At 40.9% G+C, this 19,259-nt stretch overlaps 1 protein-coding gene across 2 annotated transcripts in view; it reads right to left on the bottom strand.

The window, feature by feature from the left end:
- kek5 (kekkon 5) overlaps positions 1-18,440 on the bottom strand; it is a 482,945-nt gene extending 464,505 nt beyond the window's left edge. The window contains exon 1 of one of the 2 annotated variants that reach the window (XM_065234711.1): positions 18,422-18,440. The gene's annotated coding sequence lies outside the window, so the exon portion shown is untranslated. Of the gene's footprint in view, positions 1-18,417 lie in introns of both variants that reach the window. The other variant, XM_065234710.1, reaches the window with a different exon arrangement.
- Positions 18,441-19,259: the final 819 nt, after the last annotated feature.

The following is a 19,259-nucleotide window of genomic DNA, read 5'->3' as shown; positions in this document are numbered from 1 at the left end:
TCCAGGGTACTGGAGCAAGCTCATTACATATTATTATGACTTGCTCCCGGCGTGTGTGTGTGTGTGTGTGTGTGTGTGCGTTTGTATGAGCCGCTCAGAATGCTTTTTGAATACGAAATAGCCGTGGAGAAAAATGGGAAGAGTTAATTCTTCGCTTTTGCACTGTGGCATCGCTGGTTCATATAAAGAAATTACTTGGCACGTCCCGTGAATAATGTGATTTTGCCTAAGGTTTTGTATCAGGTTGGGGGAATCATGGATGGTAATAATTTGGGTGTTCTTTTGTTAAATGTTGCAAAAGAATTCAACAATTGTAATGCTTGAGAGTTCAAAACCAGTTTGATGTTGTTCAAAAAACTCTAGTAGCTGTTCCTATGCTTCATGCAGTTGACACAGTTCGTTATATTGACATCGTGGAGACTACAGCATCAATCTCCCCATCTCGAGAGGGGGGCATAAACACAGTACTCCACGTTGAACAATAACATCTCAAGTAGCATATTATCGTCGCTAACAGTTACATAAACTTGGTTTTGACTGGAATGAATGACATATAAGCTGGGTAGGCCAAACAACAACAAAAAACTACAAGGGGCAGCATTATGGGGTTGTACGCAATGGTGACGTAGGACTACGTGGTCTTATAAAGGGTTATACGGTCAAAATTTGGTTGACGTATTTCTTTCAATTTTGCATTTAAAAAACCTGAACACCCCTCATTTTGAAGGTGTGTGTGTGTAAAATGTTGCTCCTATTTTGATTTCGGAATTCACTCTTCAGTTGTCAAAATGCCGTCCAAGCAAGAAGAGCAGCGTATCAAAATTTTGCTCGCGCATCGCGAAAATCCGAGCTACTCGCACGCAAAGTTGGCAAAATCGCTAAAAGTTGCCAAATCAACCGTTACAAATGTAATTAAAGTGTTTGGGGAACGTTTGTCGACAGCCAGGAAGTCTGGATCGGGGGGAAATCGAAAACCGGAAGCCGCTGAGACGACAAAGAGAGTTGCCGGTAGTTTCAAGCGAAACCCTAACCTCTCTCTCCGAGATGCCGCAAATAAGCTGGGTGTATCGTCTACAACCGTGCATCGAGCCAAAAAAGCGAGCCGGACTATCGACTTACAAGAAGGTAGTGACTCCAAATCGCGATGATAAACAAAATACGACGGCCAAAGCGCGATCCCGGAGGCTGTACACGACGATGCTGACGAAGTTTGACTGCGTGGTAATGGACGACGAGACCTACGTCAAAGCCGACTACAAGCAGCTTCCGGGACAGGAGTTTTATACGGCAAAAGGAAGGGGAAAGGTAGCAGATGTTTTCAAGCACATGAAACTGTCAAAGTTCGCAAAGAAATATCTGGTTTGGCAAGCCATCTGTACCTGTGGCTTGAAAAGCAGCATTTTCATAGCTTCCGGGACTGTCAACCAAGAAATTTACGTGAAAGAGTGTTTGAATAAACGTCTGCTGCCTTTCCTGAAGAAACACGGTTGTTCCGTACTGTTTTGGCCGGATTTGGCATCTGGCCATTACGGTAAAAAGGCCATGGAGTGGTACGCCGCCAACAACGTGCAGGTGGTTCCCAAGGACAAGAACCCTCCCAACACGCCAGAGCTCCGCCCAATTGAGAAATACTGGGCTATTGTCAAGCGGAACCTAAAGAAGACCAAAAAACTGCTAAGGGCGAGCAGCAGTTCAAGGCAAACTGGCTTTCTGCGGCGAAGAAGGTGGACAAGGTGGCTGTACAAAATCTGATGGCAGGGGTCAAGCGTAAGGCCCAGCAATTCGGATTTGGAAAAGCGGAAGCCTAACTGAATATTTTTCCTGAATTTTATACTAATTGAACTTGAAAAAGAAATTTAATTTGATTTTTTAAATAAACGATTTCACCGATTTACACGCGTTTTCCCTTGACCAAATTTTGACCGTATCACCTTTTATAATAAATCATATTTGTAAACTGCAGCAGGAGCTTGTGTTTTACGAGTGGGATTCTCTCTGTGTATACTCTTTAGTACGACGCGCTTGACATAGATGGCCCACAGCGACTCACGAAGAGCTACTGATTCCGACCAATAGCGCTGCGGCTTATTCCTCCTTCTACGGATGGTCATGATGGTCAGCCTTTCGTTGCTTACAGGAGAACACCACCGCTCACCACGCGGTGAGTGAATAAACACCGTTTGGTGAGACCGGATGGAATTCAACTTTGAAATCTGTGATAGGGAAATCGCTTTTCGCAGGTAATCGGTGATAATTTTAATTATTATAGCAACAGTTGCACATTCGTGCAAATTTCAATAGTGACATTTTGAAAAATGATAGTCTTAAATTTCTCAAATGCGTAGAAAGATTTCTGATCGATTGGTTATAAAATTATTGAACTTGGCTCAGGGGCAGCTTCAACGTTCAAAATCTTTCGTATTTTGTTACATGTTCCCTTTTCGGTTTTCACAAAGTGTACCCCCATATAGAAATCACAGACGTAGTCCTACGTCAAAAAATATCTCTAATGTCTCCGATTTGCAGGAAATTTTGGATATTTACTTTTTTGTTAGTTCAAAATGTTGACCAAAAATTGATTTGTGGCAATTTTTAAGTGTCGAAAGTGTTCAATAACTACAAAATTTGCATTTTCATAGGCTTTTAGAAAAAAAAACGAGAAATATTGAACCCGGAATTTTATTGTTATTTTAATTTTTATCACTGGAACTCTTTTCTCAAAACTACTAATGTTGTATAGAGCTAAAGTAGGTTTTGTTATTAACTTCAATTTTTGTTAACAACTCGAATCCGTATTTCTTATGCTTGATGAACCAGAGCGAAGATAATCCACTACTGTTTTTCGATGAATGTATTTTACATTCACTGAAAAACAGTAACAAGTTCTGATCGCTCGAATTCATGATGCATTAGAGATACAGATTTGAGTCATGGGCAAAAGTTGTAGCTAATAATAAAACCTACTTAAGCTCTATACTTCATTTTGCGGAATGCTCTTGATGACAAAAGTTAGAGGTAAATGAATGTAAATGAATGTACGAAATGAATGTAAATGATTTTCAATGCCTGAGCACAGCAGTCCAGACTTAATTAAGTCTAATAAGCAGTAGTTTTCAACCTGAAATTTATACAATATACTGGACGTTCACTTGTCAAAGGGATACTAATGGGATCAGTTTTCATGGTATGGGTGAAAGGGCCGGTGCACTCCTGGTGTCACCCTTGAAAGGGAAACATCCGCGAGAAAAACTCATTGTTCTAGAAAGCTCTATGTGCGGCATATTAAAAAATAAATCCTTGTTCATGAAATTTTATTTTTAAATCCAGAATTTCGGATAGGTTTCGGTCTTAGAATCGTTCAGATTTGTGATAAATGGGTACCTCAGGGCTGGTCGTTGACATGCGATATAAAAGTAGTGACTTAAGTGACTAAAAAATGGAAAATAGTGACCAAATAGTGACTTTAAAACAACAACATTCATTGATCGGCAATATTTGGTTCCAATTTGGTTGATATGCAATTGTCACTTGGAGAAATTTTATAAACACAAACAATTTACTAAGTTGGTATTAGATACAGATCGCGAATTGGTGATTAGCAACGTGAAGAGCTACAGTCTTGAAGTAAATGTAGATCTAAGGTTGCCATGTGTATTTGAATACAGTATCGTTCTCTTCTTTATAGTCGCTATAACGGACAGGTCGTGTTTTTACTTTGCTTCACTCATTCCAAGAATAGAAACTGCTGTAACGCGTCAAACATAGAAATTTTTTAATAACTTTAAAATCTCCTTATTCTGGAGCGTGGAACATTTTTCTCGATCGTGAAAAATTAGGAATCTAGGAATATCTTTTTTTTTAAATATATCCGTCAGCGCTCAATTTCCGAGGCTATCAGTTGATGTTTTCGGATGAGCAGATTTCGAAAGTCGTTCACAAACTATATTGGGCAAAATACTCTAATGTTGGCCTAAGGATCTAAGATTGGGCCCATTGCTAAAAGTCTGCTATTTGACAATTTTATCTAGATGAACGAGTCATTGGAACGGTACTCTAATGGATATTTTTGGTCGCTATTGAAAATTAAGTCGATTGTTGAATATATGTATGGGCCCAAATTAGGGGCATTTAGACCGACATTACATCCATTTCTCCTAGTACGCTTTTTGTCAGTTTTCTTATTCCGTCATATTCCGCGAAGCCTCGCCGCGAGAATACGTTTCGCGTCGATTACTCACAGTTTCCGAAGCTTCTCTCCCATGACGAGATGCCATAATGAAAGAACTTGGTCTTACTCGCGAAAACGTGGTTCTACTCCAGCCAAGCAGACGGCTAGGATGTACCTTCGTGAAGGTTATCAACCTCAAGAAGATCGTGGGGCAACACGACGGCAAGCACGAATTCGTGTTTGATGGGAAGCTCGCAGCAGACCAATCGTACGCAAACGTTACGAAAGGTAAATCAAATAAGCCTACCCCGATCAAATCTCCACCGAAACCGACGGATCTACGAAAACCACATTCGGTGCAGACTAATAGCGAATTCGTTTATTATCGGGGTTGGAACCAGTTCCAACCCAGTGCGAAACCGAACTTTTTGTCAGTGCGAACCTCAACCTGAGCTGGGGCTTAAAAACAAACGATCAAATTGACGTTTGTCAGAAAACAAGCAGACCCAATCTTGATACCCGATCCAGGTTGGAACTGAATAATAAACGAATTCGCTATAAGGCTTCGTTTGTATCCGGACAACTATAGCCAATTGGCGCTTCGGGTCTGACTAAAACTCTTTGGTACAAGTGAGTCACGTAAAGGGTGATACGGTCAAAATTTGGTCAAGGGAAAACGCGTGTAAATCGGTGAAATCGTTTATTTAAAAAATCAAATTAAATTTCTTTTTCAAGTTCAATTAGTATAAAATTCAGGAAAAATATTCAGTTAGGCTTCCGCTTTTCCAAATCCGAATTGCCGGGCCTTACGCTTGACCCCTGCCATCAGATTTTGTACAGCCACCTTGTCCACCTTCTTCGCCGCAGAAAGCCAGTTTGCCTTGAACTGCTGCTCGCCCTTAGCAGTTTTTTTGGTCTTCTTTAGGTTCCGCTTGACAATAGCCCAGTATTTCTCAATTGGGCGGAGCTCTGGCGTGTTGGGAGGGTTCTTGTCCTTGGGAACCACCTGCACGTTGCTGGTGGCGTACCACTCCATGGCCTTTTTACCGTAATGGCAAGATGCCAAATCCGGCCAAAACAGTACGGAACAATCGTGTTTCTTCAGGAAAGGCAGCAGACGTTTATTCAAACACTCTTTCACGTAAATTTCTTGGTTGACAGTCCCGGAAGCTATGAAAATGCTGCTTTTCAAGCCACAGGTACAGATGGCTTGCCAAACCAGATATTTCTTTGCGAACTTTGACAGTTTCATGTGCTTGAAAACATCTGCTACCTTTCCCCTTCCTTTTGCCGTATAAAACTCCTGTCCCGGAAGCTGCTTGTAGTCGGCTTTGACGTAGGTTTCGTCGTCCATTACCACGCAGTCAAACTTCGTCAGCATCGTCGTGTACAGCCTCCAGGATCGCGCTTTGGCCGTCGTATTTTGTTTATCATCGCGATTTGGAGTCACTACCTTCTTGTAAGTCGATAGTCCGGCTCGTTTTTTGGCTCGATGCACGGTTGTAGACGATACACCCAGCTTATTTGCGGCATCTCGGAGAGAGAGGTTAGGGTTTCGCTTGAAACTACCGGCAGCTCTCTTTGTCGTCTCAGCGGCTTTCGGTTTTCGATTTCCCCCCGATCCAGACTTCCTGGCTGTCGACAAACGTTCCCCAAACACTTTAATTACATTTGTAACGGTTGATTTGGCAACTTTTAGCGATTTTGCCAACTTTGCGTGCGAGTAGCTCGGATTTGCGCGATGCGTGAGCAAAATTTTGATACGCTGCTCTTCTTGCTTGGACGACATTTTGACAACTGAAGAGTGAATTCCAAAATCAAAATAGGAGCAACATTCTACACACACACACCTTCAAAATGAGGGGTGTTCAGGTTTTTTAAATGCAAAATTGAAAGAAATACGTCAAGTTGATATTGACCAAATTTTGACCGTATCACCCTTTACTGTAGCAACACAACAGACAATCAAGTTCGAATACAACTTTTCATCGTTGTGTAGGTGCGCACCATGTGCAGTCTATGTATTGGTATTGTTGTCAGCTTTAGCCTCATAGGGGAAATGGATGTAATGTCGGCCAAATGCCCCTAATTTGGGCCCATACATAAATTCAACAATCGACTAAATTTTCAATAGCGACCAAAAATATCCATTAGTACCGTCCCAATGACGCGCCCATCTAGGTAAAATTGAGAAATAGCTGATTTTTAGCGATGAGCCCAATCTTAGATCCATAAGCCAACATTAGAGCCATTTCCCCTATATAGGCTGAACGACGCGCACGGTGTCGACTTGCTGTCATTTGTTGTTTGTTTACCGCGCTCGATGAAGGAGTACCGCGACGTCGTAGTAAAGTTGTTTGCGATAGGTGAGCCTTCCGGCAACATATTCCGGTGGTTGAAATCCCACGGGGTGAAGCGGAATTTCATCTATACCACCGACCGTCGGTACCAGGAGACGGGCTCGGCCAAGGACCGTGCGAGATCCGGATGGCCGCGTTCGGCGAGGACGCCAGCAGCCATCAAGGTGGTGAGGGAGTGGGTTCGACGAAAAATGAACCGCTCGATCCGGAAGACCACTGCTGACCTGGATGTGTCGATCGGGACTGCCCACACCATCATGACGGAGGACCTGGGATACAAGCCGTACAAGAAACGCAAGGTTCACGGGGTAACGGAGGCTACAAAGAAGAAGAGGCTGGACAGAGCCAAACTGATACTTTCGCGGCACGCGGGTCAGGAGTTCGTGTTTTCTGATGAGAAACTCTTTGTCTTGCAACAGCCGCACAATGTCCAAAATGATCGGCTGTGGGCGCCGACGTTGGCCAGCATCCCCCGCGCAAATAAACATCCCGCGATTCCAGAGCGCCGCGTCGGTGATGCATTGATGGAGGGGGGGGCAGAGAATCGTGCCTACTTTGGACTCCGGGGGACGCTCCGGTCGAATAAAATTCGCCGCCGCACGAAGTTGAGTGTCTACAAGACGCTGATTAGACCGGTGGTCCTCTACGGCCACGAGACCTGGACTATGCTCGTGGAGGACCAACGCACCCTTGGTGTTTTCGAACGGAAGGTGTTGCGTACCATCTACGATGGAGTGCAGCAAATGGATTACGGAACGTGGAGGAGGCGAATGAACCACGAATTGCACCAGCTGCTGGGAGAACCATCCATCGTCCACATTGCAAAAATTGGGCGACTACGGTAGGCTGGGCACGTCGTAAGAATGCCGCATAACGACCCAGTGAAAATGGTTCTAGAAAGCGACCCAACAGGAACAAGAAGAAGAGGCGCACAGCGAGCAAGGTGGATCGACCAAGTAGAAGGCGACCTGCGGACCCTTCGCAGACTACGAGGCTGGCGAAGTGTGGCCATGGATCGAGTAGAGCGGAAACGACTTCTTCGGACAGCAGAGGACAACAAGGCCTTAGCCTGATTGGTAAGGTAAGTAAGATTAGAAACTCTGTAGATAGAGAAAAATGATTACACGTTACAAAGCAAAGAATGATCAGTCTTGAAATAAATTCACGCTAAAAAAGTTGAAAATAGTGACTGACTACAAGAAAAAGTGACTTTAGTGACTTGACCTTAAAAAAGGAGACTTTTTAGTGACTGGCTTGAAAAAAGTGACCAAGTCACTAAAAAGTGACTCGCTACCAGCCCTGTATTAAACATTCTACAAACAGTCACAATCACGAAAATGTTTCTAAGTCCATGAGTCATGGAAAATTTTACCAGAATCTTAATTTAATAAATCTAGGATGTTCACATGTTTCAGTTTGAAAGTCAATGATTAAAAATACTTCAAGTTTGAAATTGGCTTCCTCTTTTTTCGTATCTTGGGAGGATTTCTAAGTCTTAAATTTGTTGAAAAATGTTTCTAATCTCATAATTTTAGAAATTCTGTGATACCTCAAGATTCTATAATAGATGTAATCAGTTATTATTTCAAGTTCTAGATTTCTTGCACAATTGCTCGGATCAATCATTTACTTATCAAAATGCAGCACAATAGTCTTCAGCATATATATTGGGGAATTTACATATTCTCGTCATTCTAAGCAGTGTCTTCACTGCACTTCTATTAGCATTTTCTCAGCGTCACGCACATATATGACGTGTTTGTTGGTTTACATTCATCTGCTGCTTGCTTCTCTATCCATTCCAATCGACAGAATTCTTCAAAACTGTTTGAAAGCGTTTTTACAACGCTCCAAACTTCTCAGGTGAGTGTGACTATTGTCGGCAGCCTCTTTTTCTTCGGCAACCTTCCCAATAGAACTGCGTGTTAACCAGCTGTTCTATTATCGGCAACTTGAAATCAACCCCATTTTAGAGTACGTATGTTTCATTTGAATAAAAATCTGGCATAACAGGACTGCTCAGACGTACAAATACAATCAGATTGAAGCTGAAAGACTAAAGAATCGTTTGGGTGCATTCAGGGAAGTGAGTTGATGGGAAAACATAGTGAAATTAACGTTTAAATTTTGGTTGCCGAAAACAGTCAATGGGTGCCGAAGCCGACATTTACCCTACTGAAAAATTTGTACGATTTTGTTGCTCAATATTAAATAAATAAAAAACCAGAGGCTTTGAAAACTTTCGAAATGTTTGACTCGAAATAATGAAGGGGAGGGAACAACGATCGCTGAATCATAATTTACACATAATTTAAAAATTTCAGTGGCGTCGCGGCCACATGTGCAACCTGTGCACGACACAGGTGTAAATAATTTTAAAAAATGCGTTTAGATTTTTATAGATTTCACGGTCACATTATAGCTGTACTTCTTTACCCCAGGGCACAAGTGACATGAATTCACTATTTTATAGTGTGGCTCAATTATATCTTCGTCCTTGGTTTGCTTCAAAAAGGATTAAGGTTCTACAAAGCGTCATTATTTTGTTTACTTCTTCTTTTTGAAATATTCTTCGATCATCATTTTCTAAATGTATTGGTAAAATTCATTGGAAGTGCATGTCCCCACGCCAAAACTGCCCATTTTTCATAAATATCAACTGGTATGGTGAGGAAAACTTAACCATCTCTTTTCTTCCTTCATTTCAATACAACAGCAAATGTGATGTCACACTATCTAGTGGATAAGAATGTAGCAGACAAAACATAAGCACTGCCAGACTGCGCTGTATGCAAGTTTGTTTACACCCCTGAGCGGGAAAGTGTATAACAGGCTACGTGCACTGCTGCCATCAACCCTGTTAGTGTTGAATTCAATCTTCTGTGACTTTTTTAATTGGACCGGTAAAATGTTTAAAATGGTCATTTATGTTTTATTTAATCAGTTTTTGATATTTATCCACCATTAAATACATCCACTCATCTATGTTAATAAGGCAGACTTCGCAATTAATTGTTTTAATAAACTTAAATTCATTGCTAGAGGCAATACATCTGGCACCGCTGTTTCAATGATACTTTCACGATTGCTAGCAAAGCAGTAAAGTAGAAATGGTTTTCTTTGTGATGAATTTTGTTCACCAAGAGTTTTGTGAAGCAGTTGTTTTGAGTTTCGTGTATTCGATTGCGTTTAATTGTGCTATACTTCGAAGAACACAAGTAAGTAAATACAGTGAATGTGTTTTACCCAGGAAATTTTCGTGTTTTACCCACGAAATACATGTTTTAAATTTTCGTATTCATAATTTATGAATGTATGTGTAAACTAATGATGATGATTTTATGATATTTAAAAAAGAAGAAGAACACAAAATTACTTACCCTTTGTAGAACCTTAAATTCAGTTCGGATGGTCTGCCAAATCCCTAACGCATTGATTTAAAAGCATGGCGAAGTGCACCTAAAAGCGAGCTTTTTGTTGGGGTGGCGGGTGGCAAGTTTGTGAATGTTCAAATGCCTGATGTAAGCCAAGCAGACCATCTATCACCTTTTGAAACATACCACCAATTTTCCACAATACATGGCGGTTTACACCACTAAACTTTCAGCAGTCACGCGTCAAACGGGAGCAACACGGAAACAGCAGTCTGGTACGCTTTGGAAGTGTATCATACTTGCAGACCGGTTTGAATGTGTGAGTTTAAATTAGAAGAACATTTGTGATGTATGGGTGCCTAAAGCGTGCATTTCTCGCTGTGCACTTGGATATCTGATTGTAGGCAAAGAGAGTAATGGAGAAAGAATGCGCAAAAGCTCGCTCTCACTCTCTTGTCAGTTGTAAATCTCTCAATTACTGATGGTTGCGCCGGTGCGCCTGTCAAAACTTATGAGCTTCCCCTGGTTCATTCTGATAGGGTAGAGAACTACTTCGGCCTAATCGCCCATTTTGGGCCTATCGAGCAGAAAACTTCAAATAAATCCATGGTTTCAGAGTTAACAAGCCAATTATGCGTTTGGTACGATACTTTAGTTAATGAGCTACGGAACGAAGTCAATGAGAACACGTGATATGAAGGTTTGCACCCATTATTCCCAAAAACAAAAGAAGCGCTCCGACCGAAACAATTTTTATCTTCATTCGATTGGCCGAAGTGAATTCATTGGCGTTTCAATGGCGTTTCAATGCGTTAGGCCGAGTTTAGAATCCACAGGCCGAGTTTGGCGTCAAGAAGCAGTGTTAGACTTTTGATAATATCTCAGCGATTGGTTTATCAAATCTTATTAAATTTAATTTGGAAGCCATCAGTAATAATAACATTCCGTTTGATGCTAAACTACGCTAGATTAAGAAAGACTAAGTGCGGGTTGTGCTTAATAGGCCAGAAATGGGGTAGTTAACCCTAGTGTTGTTAAGTTTTGTAATTCCTCCTACTTCGGATGGCGCAAAAAGGGCCATACAAGTTTTGTTTACACAAGATGATAGGCCCTTTAAATTTTACGTTAGGTAGTGATTAATATAGTAATTGAGAATAGGTCCCTCGAATTCAAGGAGCATTGAAAAATAAAACAAAAACTAATATGTGGTGGTAAACTATAACGAACAAAGTTTGGTGCACAGGTAAACAAATGAGGCACGCGACGCCTCTGTTTTCAATCGCACAGTTTAACAAACAAAATAAATAAATGAAGAACTTTTTACAAGTAGTCAAAATTTAAATGGATACCTTAAATTCGTTTATAATGTTCATACATCTGCAAAGCTAAAGCCCATCCAGTATAGAAATGGTACGGTCTCAATCGGATTTATCTCAAATACTGTTTGCTTTAGAATAGAACGTTATAAGAAGAAAATTTTATGTATTCAGTGTAGTTTAAAGATACAACATGGGTTTTGGGATTTTTATTCCTCTCGAATGAAAATTCGAATTTGTGGCTAAATTTCGATTTTTACATCGATGTTTTCGTTGATATCGTCGCCTGTGAGGTCACACTGCTGGGACCGAAATCTAGTAACAGCAAGTTGGACGGGAATTTGATCGTATTTTTTTGACGTAGGACTACGTCTCTAATTTCCAAACTGGGGGTCACATTTAAAAAAAATCAAAATTTCAGACATGTAAAGAAAAATCCCAAACACGGACGCAATAATAGAGCGCAAATCGAACAAACGACACATGGCGCATGCTCACATGAGCGACCTCAATGCTGGGTTTATCGCTCACCATTTCACCAATGAAAGGAAGGGAGGAGAAAAGCAGCGATAATAAAAACGCTTGTCAAATCGGTTTTTTTTCGTCATTTGCTTTCGAGCAACGGACGGATAAGTGTCGGACACGCTGCATGAGTGGAACAGCACGCATCGCACCAATACAAAGGCGACGCAGTGTTGCCCCATTTTTTTCCGTTTTCAAGCTGTATTTTCACAGTAATATTTTTTTAAATCTGTTTCTGGATGACACAAATCTGTAAAATAATCTGTATAAATGCTATGGAATGATCTTATTGCATATCGCCGTAAAAATACATTCATTTCATTTGAAGTTCAGAAATAGTTTGTTCATAGTTTAGAATCTTGAAGAATGACTTAAGTTTGCAGCGGTGCCGGTGGTGTAGTGGTAAGCGTGATTACCTCTCACCCCAGCAGGCCTGGATTCAATCCCAGTCGGCGCCGCCGAGATGTTCTGAGGCATAAAATCACTGATCACGCCTTCCTTTGGAAGCGAAGTAAAGCCGTTGGTCCTCGGTCTATGAGTTGATGGGTCGATAGGTAGGGTCCAGGTGTGGGAGCTGCCTCCCTGGCGTCGGTAGCATTGGTGCTCAGCACGGAAAACAAGATCGATGGAAAACCAAATCGAGGAAAAAAACTCAAGTTTGCTTTTTAAAGAATTAATCTATTCAAAAGACCTTAAATCCTGAATCTGGATTTTTTTGAGTGAGTTATCTTTTCAAAAAAAAAAAAAAAAATCAGATTGACCGCCCACGGTTGCTGCTCTGTTATTACCAAGATCAGCTGCAATTACACAGAGAACCAACAGATGATGTTTGGGACTAACATTCATCCTCAATGTGTAAGAACTGGAGATCTAATATTAAGCAATACCAGCGCCGGCCGTGTCCGAATGCAGGTCAACTAGGGAATGGGAAGGAATGTGTTGACGTGGTGTACTCGCTGTGAAGGAAACCGAGAAATCCTCTGCGCTTCCACGAGAAATCACTGGGATGTTGGATGCGGGGAAAGGTTGCACACACACGCGCAGGGATCGTTTTTTGGTAGAGCGATTATAATACACAAACACACACACACACACACACGCGCGCACTCATCCAATTTCTATTTTTAGATCAGGACCCACACTGTGGTAAGTGATGCGATCGGTGTTAAAGAAGAATATGTTTTCATTAAAATCTAGTGGGTATAGAATAAGGCAAAGTGAAAAATGGCAAGGAAGGGGACGGGCCTGGGATTGAACTCCCGACCTTCTGCTCAGTAAGCAGAAACGGTAACCACTGAGCTACCGAGCCTCGTCTTTGAGTGAGTTATCTTTTCAAAAAGTACATAAATTCAAAAATCAAGTTTCCAGTTATGAGAGACAAACCGGAAAAGAATTAATGAGGAAACAATGACATTTTCATAAAATTTGAATTTTTCATGCCCGAGATTAAAAAAATCTTTGTAAGATCATTTTTTTTTTATTATTCAAGCATAACATTTTTATGAAGTATTCGCTGTAAAATGTTATGCTCGATGTTTCGTTTTCTCAAATTCGTCTAATAAAACCAAATCTTAGCTTTATTTTGCAGATTAAAAGGAAATTCAATACGCTAGCTGTTGCTCGAACCTATATACTTAAGTGTAATCAATAGTTTTTGTAAAAACTTTGGGATGGTTTCATATGTATTTCTCTATTTTCAATCGTGTTCATATGTTTTATAAACTTCATTGCATTTTGTCACAACACATAACTTTTATTTGGATGTAGAATATTCGTTAACTCTGATATTACGCTAGTAAAATGTCAAAATATCCAGTAGACTCTTCGACTCACAAACTGTAATCAATCAGCTTGTGGGTTGTTAAAACGGCTTGTTTACCGATTCGACAAATTAAAAAAAAATAGTACCTGTCTCCATGTGATATGGTTAATTAAACAATAAGAATGCCTCTTCTAACCAGTCTAAGTCCTTTCTAAGAAATCAGAAATCAGAACATCTAACCATCAGAAGTCTGTTCAAAATTAACGAAGATAATAAAATAAAAATTGAAAAATTGGTATTTGGTTAGTTGCTTGTACCTACTTAAAAGGAAGAAAGAATTCTTAATGTATATTAAATTATACAATCCAGAACTAAACAAATACTCCACTTATTTGAAAAATCTGTATATTAATTAAAATCTGTTATCTGAAAATACAGATATCTGTATCAATTTTTTTTTAAATCAGTATCATTACAAATAAATCGGTATATGTGTCAAGGCTTCCCGCAATGGCATCATGACTAGACCACCGTCATCCGGTGGGCATTAACTTGCACTGGTGTGACCACCATTCGAAAAACAACCGGCTCTTTTCTGGGCCACCAATTGAAAAACGGAAAGAGTTAAGAACTAAACGATCAATATTTTTGTTCCGTCCACTGGCGGTCCTACGTCAAGCCTCCGTTCGTGCCCCTAGGCGCACAGACTCTTCTACTTTTATGTAAGAAGCTCGGTGGCCTAGTGGTGACCGATTTTGCTTATTGAGCAGACTACTTTGGTTCAATCTCAAGTTTTTTCACATTATAGAGTTTGAGTGTTAATCGGAATTATTCTTAATATGAGATAAAGCGTATTTAAATTCGGTTGGAGGAACAAGTACGTAAATGAAATATTATTAGAGTTTTAGGTATGGCGTGTTGATAGGAAATCTAAAACAAATCCTTTTAGAGAGAAATTTTTATTGTAGTAACAGCAAGTTGAACATTACCTTGGTAGTAATTGTTTTGTGAAATAAGGAGCTCGGTGGCGATGTGACGACCGATTTTACTTGTTTAGCAGAAAATCAAGGGTTCAATCCCAAGCTCCTTTACATTATAGAGTTATACTTTAAATCAGTTTCTTTCATAATATGATGTAAAGCGTAAAGTAATTCGGTTCGAGGGCCGGGTACGTAAAAGAAGTAATATAAGAGTTTAAAGAAAGACGTGTTGATCGGAAATCCATATCAAATCCTTCTCCTTCTCAAGAGCAGTTGTTGTCGTCATAGTTGGTGTGGTCACCGCCGGGAGAACTACAACTTGAACGGAATCATGATCGTAATTGTTTTCTGGTATAAGGAGCTCGTCGGCCTTGTGGCGACCGATTTTGCTTACTGAGCAGAAGACCATGGGTTCAATCCCACGCTCCTTCACGCTATTGAATCATTAGGACATCAATTCAGCATATCGTTTACCAAAAACGAATCCTGGTGCAATCCCAGTGATTTCTCTTGGAAGTGCAGAGGTGTTCTCGGCTTTCATTAAAGGGAGTATAACGTCAACATATTCCTACCCGTTCCTTTCTTGACCAGCATTCGGAAGTGACCGGCGCAGGTATTGCCTAGTTTTGGATCACCAGTATTTAGACATTGAGGATGATTTCTTGTCCCAAGCAGCGTCTATTGGTTGCCCCGATAACCTTTTCGTGGTACGTTACGGGAAGTAAGATCTACCACCGATTCCTAGTCCTGACTACTTCAAACTAGGGGAATAGGATTTTTCAGTAATCAAAGGAACACAGCTTAGTCTTTGTTACTTTGTATGCTTTGTTGATAGTGACAAGACTTGGCTTTTTCCATCGAGAATGATCTTGAAACAAGGAACAAATGAGTTAGTTAGTCTTCAACTATGTGATTCCTAATCTTCTATTCGTTGTTCCTTAGTTTGAAGTGGTTAAGACTAGGGTTCTGATGCATGGTCATTATCGGTGTCATTCCTTAATTTTTTTTTGCTAAGGAATCCCATTTTGACTGACAAAGGGGCGGTGTTTCAACACTACGAAGGGTATAAATAGCGGGACCTTTCAATTAGAGTCGGATCCTTGCGATAAACGCATGATTGACAACTATAAAAAATTCGAATGCTTCATCATTTCTCAATAGTGATGGAGTAATACGACATGCACTAAACTAAGGACACGGCAAATACTACAATAGATCAAATTACTGGTCGCAGTGGTGACCTCCCTTAGCTCAGTCGGTAAAGGCGCAGCTACAAAGCAAGACCATGCTGGAGGTGGCTTGGTTCGATTCCCGGTCCAGTCTAGGAATTTTTCGGGTTGGAAAATTTCTCGACTTGCCTGGGGCATAAAGTATGATTGTACTTGCCACACAATTTACTAATGCAAAAATGGTACAGGCATCGAAAGCTCTCAATTAATAACTGTGGAAGTGCATCTAGAACACTAAGTTGAGAGCACGGAATAAGCTAATATGCGATATACAATAAGCTTGAAATGCGAGGAAGAAGAAGAAGTGGTGTTTCACATTTTTGCTAAAACTCGGCCATTTTCGATGTTGGCATGGCATCGTTGAAATTTTTCAAAAAAATGTTGCACGGAAACGGTATTTCTAAACAAAATGACGTCTAAGAAAATGTAAAAAAATAAATTTAAAAATGTGAAATCCTCGAAAATCATGCTTCGTTACGTTTGCTATTTGTAGCAAGTTACAAGCATTTTCAGCAACAGAAAATGTATAGTCAAGCACAAATTAGCGCCCAAACTGAGGCGCACCATGGAGTAAAATATTGTGGTTATTTTTTCGACAGTGATTGCTTGATTGACAGCGGTTGGAGCACACCTTTCCCAAAAATACAATGTTGAAAATGAAAAGCAAAAAAAAAAAACTCGAAGCTGTTGGTGAAATATCGTTGGCCTCTGAGACTTTTTTAATATGCTGAATAAAGTTGCAAAAAAAACATCATTCCAGCACCCCCATCATCATTATTAATTGTGAGAGTGATTTTTCATCACCATTGATCCGGGTTAATTGGCCCGCAACTCAGAAATACACTGACATTTACCTGTTTACGAATGAATGGTGGAATTGTGGATCTGATGAGGATTTCATAAATTGATGATTTATCGGATGTTGAATGTTTCTTTGTTGAATCTCAACTGAGAGATTCCAATAATAGGTTTCGTTAGATCCCAATCCTGGAGCTCATCGAATCTTTAAAGACTTTAAATTACTTTATAGAATGAATTCCGAAGAAACCCTCGAGTTGAAATCTCAATTTGCCCAAGCATTTCCAGATAATCCATTCCAACAAACAGTCTCCAATCTTGTCCGAAAGCCACCATCAAACAGTATGGAACAGCCGTCAGTTAATTGTCGAATGTCACATTCTGTGGCTTCTTCATTCCCGCTTCCAACGAAGCACCCAGTTGTAGTCTCATCCCTCTTGAGCCCCGTTGCTGATCCGGAAATATTTGCACCGTCCCCATAGCCAAGTCCTATTTCTCCTGATCCACCCCCACTTTCTTGGCCTTGCTTCCATCCAACCATCGGATCGGTAAGAGAGAGAGAGAGAGAGAGAGAACCTCCAGGACGACGTGCCGGCATTAAATTATCATCCCTTCGTTAACATTTGCACGTACTTCATTATTGTCTTCCTGATTTCTCCATCTTCCATCGAGCGGATCTCGGCTGAAGGACACGAGAGCGAGGGGCGAAAAATGTGAAATAAATCCCCAAAATGCTTGCATAAAGCATCCGCAGTCCGGTAAGGGCCGGAGGGCACAGGAAGGACGACAAAAACAACAAGGACGACAGTAAATTATGAGCCGTGCAATTCCGTTGACTGAAGGATGGACGGATGGACGGAACGTGAAGGTAAATGTGAATTTTATAGAGCGGAAAAAGGCAGGGGAAGGAGGGGGAGAAATTTATCGCTTCCCAGCTTTTGATGGGCTGATGGATGGGGAGATGTTCGGTTTAGCAGGACATTCGAGGTGGTTGTTTAAGCTTGAATTAAAATTTAAATGTAAGATTACAGTGAAACCGATGGCAATTTACCAGAAGCCACAATTTCCAGGTGAGAGTATTCCAGTGACCAACTTTTCCAGTATTTATGAGGTATTCTGTTAAACGCCTCACAAGCTAATGGGTTACAAATAGAACAACTTTTCATCATTTCAAAGCCACTTCCAGTAACGTCCTACCATTTGGTAGCCGTTGATCCCTTTAGCTAACCATTTCCAGCAGCAGCCAGCTCCATATTCTCAAGATAACACAAATGTAACCGAACCCGGTGGGTCACAACAATAACATAAACACCAGAGCATCACTCTTCACGGGTTCGATGCAAATAACAACAACAGCTCACAGCCGTAGTAGCAGCAGCAGCTGAAGGACACAGGCCGAACGACTGTAAACGACGACGACGACGACGGTCCCCTCGGGGAAGTGAAAATGAAGGCTAATAACAATAAATTACGTCCGGATGGGACAGCTTCCAGAACATGGCGGGTAACGTGCGCCAACGTCCTGATTTAATGATGAGACGGGCTCCGGGCTGTTCAAAACGGGGATCCACGTTTATTGGCTTTTAGTGTGACGGATGGCGACGACGAGGATCGATTTTCTTCAAGCTACTACCGCTCTAACTCGAACCGGAGGGAAATCGGACAAGATTCACCGCGGTAAGTGGATCAATCACAACGCAACATGCCAAGGTGTAACCGCATTCCGGTGAACGTCTAACTAATCAGATTAGTTTACGAGTTCTAGGCGGCGCGAGGGTTAAAATAAAGGTTAAGACGCTACGCTCTCGGTTGGCGCTGGGGGGAACATAGAGAGCGTTAATATTTATGTAAGACTATTTTCAAACTGCCACCAGGCAAAGTGGTTTATGGATTTATTTAGACAAAGACTTACCCAAACCACATCGCCGTCGTCATCGTTATGCGAAGCCGAAGCCGGGGATTTATGCGAAAGTTGAAAGCACTCCTACCTGGAAAGAGAAAAGAGAATTAATAGCGTTGGTGAGATGAATGATTGAAATGGCATGTTCTTTTTCATTTCATCCTAGGAGCTAGACGTGCTTCAAACGGTGCGAATTCTATGGAATGGTTATTATCATCGTTCAGTAACCATTTGTCTAAGTCTGTCATGTTTGAGTTGAGCGAATGGATAATGAAGCTGGAATCGTGGGAGCTGAATCCAGGTGCTTCTCGAGTCAGAATTATTTTCTTTGATTAGATCTCTGGGGTAAGGTTTGAGATATTAAAAACTGAGATAGGGGAATTCTCGTCAATCTAAGCAGCGTCCGCACTTTTATAAGACATTTCTCAGCGTATCCATTGCAATCAATAGAACTGTCCAAAGCGGGTAGAACACATTTTTACAACGCTCCAAACTTCTCATGTGAGTGTGACTATTGTCGGCAGCCTCTTTTTCTTCGGCAACCTTTTCATTTGAACTGCGTGTTTTTCCTCTGTTTGGGACCTAACACTACTGCGACCAGTAATTTGATCTATTGTAGTATATCCCGTGTTCTTAGTTTATTGCATGTCGTATTACTCCATCACTATTGAGAAATGATGAAGTATTCGCAGTTGTCATTCTTGTATTTATAGCAAGGATCCGACTCTTATTGAAAGGTCCCGCTATTTATACCCTTCGGAGTGTTGAAACACCCTAAAAGGCTCGCTCCATTGTCAGTCAAAATTGGATTCCTTAGCAACAAAATTATGGAATGACACCGATAATGACC

The sequence above is a fragment of the Ochlerotatus camptorhynchus genome, unplaced genomic scaffold (genome assembly GCF_037179485.1).
Source record: "Ochlerotatus camptorhynchus isolate MF236.1 unplaced genomic scaffold, CSIRO-AGI_Acam_v1.1 ptg000435l, whole genome shotgun sequence".
Lineage (NCBI taxonomy): Eukaryota > Metazoa > Arthropoda > Insecta > Diptera > Culicidae > Ochlerotatus > Ochlerotatus camptorhynchus.
The sequence above is the reverse complement of the archived record's forward strand: the minus strand, read 5'-3'. Positions and strand labels throughout refer to the sequence as shown.